Raw genomic sequence first — 6173 nt, forward strand, 5'->3', positions numbered from 1 at the left:
ACGTAATACTAGGCTCCAAAGTAAACTGAGAAATGACAGTGAAGACGATAGTAGTGTTTTAGCAACACCGTGTAATGAATTAACAGACATTCAGAGTAGTAATTTGGTAACTGTACATAGGAAAATGGACTAGGCGGCAAATAATGGTGTAGACAGTGAAACAATTAGTGAACAGGGAACCATTATCGATCGATCGGTCGGCAACAGCTCGCCTCAGGAATCCGAAATGACAGGACAAAATTTTGCAAATACTGTAGATTCAAGTTTTGCGTCATTACCCGTTTCTCAATCAAGTCAAGACACATTTTCTGCTTTTCAAAATGCGAATGTTGCCTGTAATCCACTGTTGATAAGCACAAAGGAACAAGTTCCAGACACTAATACATTGTTATTGCAATTCATTCAACGAATGGAACAAAATCAGGAACGAACACAGTAACAGCTACAAAAGTTAGACAGAATGGAACAAAATCTTCAAAAGTTAAACACAATTGAGCAAACGCTTGAACAAACACGTGAAGACTTAACTGCTGAGTTACTTAAAATCGAATCGAAATGTCAAAAAGTCTGTAATGACGTAAAAACACAAATTTGTGAGCATTTTCAACCTATTTTTTCGTGTCATGAAAATGCATTACAGAGACACGAAGCAGCCATAAAAGAACTGCAAACTATTGTTAATGAAAATCACGACACCTTGCAAGCCAAAATTGACACAGTTGCATCTACCGATTCGGTTACGCAACTTGAAAAAACTCAAGGAAACTTAAAGGACACGCTTTCAACACAAATGGACACTCTGAAACTTGTTTCAGAAAAACACTCTGAGAAAAGCAGTTCATTATCGGAGAAAGTAGCTGAACTTTCGGATCAGTTCACTAACTTATCTATAAAGGTAGATAATGATCTGAATGACACAAGATCAGTAGCCTTTACTGACTCAGAAGAGTATGAACAAATTAGAAAATTCAAACAAAATCAGAATCAAATTAATACGCAACACAAAAGGGAAATCCGGGAAGTACAAGATCAGTCGGCACAAGTAATACAAGAATTACATATTTCCGAGGACACTCGCGCTCCAATACGGGAAGAGGGACTTAAAAATACGGAAAAGCCACAAAATGATAACACAAGGCATTTCGGAAATTATGAAAGAAATTGGCAAGGTGCACTGAATTTCGAGATGGAACCGCTGACACGACGTAACAATGACCGATATGCGACTAGCCGACATGATGATTTTGACTATAAGCTGTTTATTACTACACGTAAATTCAAAACATTTAAGAATTCTGGCAACAACATTCATCCACAAGCATGGCTTCATCAATTCTCTCATTGTTTCCCTCCCAACTGGTCATTAGAGTACAGATTGGAAATTATGTGTGGCTACTTGGAAAATGAACCTGCTGTAAGAATGTGTTCGATCATTCCCGATTGTCACAGTGAAGGAGAATTTTATCATGCCTTCCTCTCAGCATATTGGTCTCAAGCTACTCAAGACCGAGTAAAACAAATCATCATAATAATGAAACACTTTGAACAATTTGAATTTTCCACTCTCGTCATATATTTTGAACACATGTTGCACAAGAATCAGTACCTGTCAAACCCATACAGCCCCTCAGAACTCATCCGCATTTGGTTAATCAAACTGCCTGAACATTTAAGACATATTACTTTGGCAGAACGTTGCAAAGACGACATCGAAGGTTTTCAGGGACTTTTACAAGAATTAGAAATTGACACAGACAATTGCGGGACGCGAAACCAGGAGAACAACAATTACAGGTCACATCCGTCAAAATTCCATGACGACAGAAATAATAACTGGACACAACAAGGCTATTCTTAAAACGAAAATCGTGACCAAAACAGACACCACCCGTATGACAACCGTTGGCAGAGTAATAATAATTACAGGGAAAGATCACCTCTCTGCGGTAATGACTATGACAGAGGCAATCATAGAAACAGACAATATGGGAACCAAAATAATTATTATCAAGGGAGACAGAATAACTTCAGACGCAACAGTTCAGCGTGCAGTTACGATTCCAGGGGAAATTCTCCACTACGTGACTGACAAGAAAGAAACTATGGAAACTACGTACAAAACGACAGACGATATAATCTTAACAACACACCAGTATTTAACCAAAATTGGCTTGATTCAAACAGGGCAGTGGCCTCTCGACAAGGTGAATTTGTAGAAGGTATATCTCCAAATCCCAGTAACGATACACGACAACAAAGACGTAGCAGACAATGACTTACACTGCAGGCGGCCACGTGCGCCAGCTGGGCTAACCTTGAGAAAAATTCCAGTATTCTTTACTGACGTATACTGCATGATAACTGCGTTCAAGCTGAAACTCTGTGTACTAGGAAGAGTAAAGGTTTACATCACATTTCACATGTAAAACCGTTTATTGAGAGATAGTCTGCTTTTTAACTTAGTGTTTGCCATAAAATTTTTCACTTCACGTTACTATAACGATTTGTCCCACTTAGAAACTGTTAACATGCAACAATGTTTTGAAGTCAACTATTCAGGCAAGAACCTAGGGAACTTGTTTAGACAATAATTACGAATGCATTGTTATAGTGAACAGATGACACAGTGTTGTTGTGTGTACATTCTTGCTTGTTCGTTGCACGGTTGCGTAATGACTATAAGACTTACATACTTAGAACATATACTGCTAATGAGATTTTAATGCAACATTTTGGTTTACTTGAAATTACATTCTGGATTTAAAGTACTTTGTGAGAGATTGCAGATGACTTAGTATTCGGTTTATTTGACAGCTACACGATTATATCATGACGCTACTAATGAGTGACACAATTGACATTGTTGCTTTTGCGCTGTATCTGTTTTATATCTGCACAGTTTTTCTGTATTATTCTGGAAAGTAAAACATGTTTTAGTAGTAACTTTTGTGGTATAGCTACAATGAGATATATATTTTTCATTACACAACAATATGTTACAGCACAATACTTTCTTGGTCATGGTAATGTACATAATAACTACGATATCTATATGCATAGCATTTCACTTTTGTTTATGATGAGGTAAGTACATTGACTTTGGCAGAACTTTGCTTATGGAGGACGATAATTAAGACACTTGGCACAATTTTACCGTTAAGTAATGACAGAAATTATCTTACAGCAAGTCGCACAGTTTAGCGCTACAGGACACACATTTGAGTGATTAATCTTTGCACTTAAAATATTCTTTTTTCATTTTTGAATTACAAAGATACAATGAAGGTTTTCGGTGATACATTTCATTCCATTGCTGTAATCTGTAACACCTGAGGGTATAATTACATTAATCCTCAGAGGGTACATGTTTACTTTGAGTACTAAGCGTTTGGCAAGCGCTAGGAGCCCTAGCCAATGTGGTATTTGCTTATACAACCTTACACATCGGTACCATATTTCTCTAACACAGAATTACACAGCTATCTGATTATTTGACAGAGAAACAAACTTTTTTTTTTACTACATCAGTGACACATGTTTACACAATTACACAGTTGGATAACTTCACACTTATGAAATTGTATTTTGTCTGTACTTTGTGAACTCTTCATATTTTTTGGAACCATTGTGATACTATGAGAGCTTTGAATGATGTATTTCGTATGGGATCATGATTTTTGAAGTATGTTTGAGGTAGATGACTTTATTGAAGGTTTTGAAATTATTGAAAGAAGCTGCAGCGATTTTGAGATGTGATTGATTTGTTATAATGATGTTATTATGACAACGATGTGTATTATACTTGTGAGATATGTTTATGATCAATAAGATGATGTTATATGAGGAATGTGATTATGTGTTTATATGTAGATGAATAATGAGTAGTGGTTAGGGACTCTGATTTGTGAAAAGGATGTTGGAAACCAAGAATCGTACTTTAAGACATGCATGAATGTATCACAAACACTGCTATTCATGAGATTTCGTTTCTACACATTTCTACTGTAAATTTTAGACCTGTGAAATTTTATTTGTGTCAAACTGTCACTGCTGTTGTAAATATTTCTGTAAGGAAGGTAAGTGACCTTGATGTAATGTGCTGTAGGTGCCCAGCTGCAGGACAGTCAGCTGGAAAAAAGCCATTAGTGTGGACCTTTCAGAGGCACAAGTGGAGAAATAAAAGGCCATTAACCTTGCTATTGATATTTCTTTGTAGAAAGCACCGCAAATACGACACGCTCATACTTGAAGACATATAATTACACATTGGAGCTCGTAATTGCTGATATTTACTGAAATGTCATATGGCTAGTGAATTACATTTCATGCTTTGGTTTATATATATATATATATATATATATATATATATATATATATATATATATATATATATATACGTGCTCATTTTGTTTAATATCTAGTTTCTAGTTGCATTGCAGCATTGGATAAAATAAATTTTAATTATGTACTAATATCACTATTTTCTGTCTACAGATACATTAAATAATAATTTAATGATCTACTTTCCTAAAAAAAAGGGGGGAGTGGAGCACAAATAAACTTTTCCCTTCACAGGAATTCCAAACATAATGTTTTAAACTATTTGGTAACTTGTTGGGTAGAGTAAGTTATTGTGATGCATCACTCTAGTGTTAAAATCTGACATAGGTATTAGACATTTCCTATCTTTGCTGTAGTATTAATTCTGCTTGAGCTTTGTCATGTTTAGGTATAAGTTATTGCATTTGATGCTGCTGTTTGCCAGGTATAGTGCTACTGAATTGCTGTGTTAAGCCAGTTATACTACTGATTTATTTTTCTTGTTGCTGCACATTGGCTCATATTAGTTGCAATGTTGCATTTGCTTTGCTAATTTAGATATACTGCTGCTTGCTTTGCCAATTTGCATTTTTTTCATTGCTGTTTGTGTTAATTGTTTTGTGCTGCTGTATTGCCTCATCCCTTAGTTTATGCATCTGAGCTCAGTAGATTTAAGTTAGCTTAAGATGGGGTAGGCTATATAAGAGAATGAGTTGTGATAAATTGGAAGAAATGCATTGAGAAGCTATAAGAAAAAGGCTTTGGCCAAAAAAGTAGTGTACAATGCAGAATAATTATTTTGAAAGAGGATATGAACAAAAAAGTGGGGTTTAGGGACAACAGGTTTAGGTAGGATTTTCTTGGAAATAAATGATGAGCTAAGATAATGGAAAATAAATAATCTATCTATTTATATCCGAATCCCACTCCAGCTACTGCCGGGTCTGGGTGCTGATGAGTCCTCTGCATTTGGCTTGGTCCTCCCACCACTTTTCTTCCTCCACTTACTGCCGGGTCACACCTCTCCTTTCTACAGATATTCTCACTCCCATTTCCCACTGTGTTCTTGGGCGCCCTCTAGATCTTTTCCCATCCATCTTTAGTTCTTCCATAGTTTTGGGGAGTCTCTGCCCATGCATCCTCCTAACATGCCCATACCATCCTAATCTCTTTCTTTCAATTTCTTCTCTCATACTTTCTTGTTTGAGGTCCTTTCTAATCTCTACATTGCTTACTCTGTCCATTCTTGTTTTTCCCGTAACTGCTCTGAGAAATTTCATTTCCCTTGCTTGCAGTCTGCTCCAGTCCCTTTCTGTCATTGTCCATGTTTCTCCACCATAGGTGACAATAGGGATGTAATAATACTTATACATCAGGAGTTTTGCTCTTTCTGAAACTTCATTATTCCAAATCAGGTGTTTTATTGTTTGGTAGAAATGACCTCCCTTCTGTAACACCCTATTAATTTCGTTAGTTATTCTTCCATCCCTAGATATTTCACTCCCTAAATAACTGAAACTTTCTACCACTTTGAGGGGTTCTCCATTCAAGGTAATATTTCTGTTGATTCCTTTCTCTCTTCCAAATACCATTACTTCACTCTTATCTTTATTTATTTTTAATCCATACCTTTTCATTATTTCCTTCCACGCATCAAGCTGTAACTGTACATCTACCATATTATCATATCATCTGCAAAAATCATCTTTTTGTCTTTTTCTTTTACTATATCTTTAACTGCCCTATTCATTCCCTCCATTACAACATTAAAAAGTGCAGGAGATAGAATACTTCCTTGCTTAAGTCCTTGTCTTATTTCGAAGTATTCAGAGTTCCCCAATGGTGTTCTAATT

Source organism: Schistocerca nitens, chromosome 8, assembly GCF_023898315.1.
Source record: "Schistocerca nitens isolate TAMUIC-IGC-003100 chromosome 8, iqSchNite1.1, whole genome shotgun sequence".
Lineage (NCBI taxonomy): Eukaryota > Metazoa > Arthropoda > Insecta > Orthoptera > Acrididae > Schistocerca > Schistocerca nitens.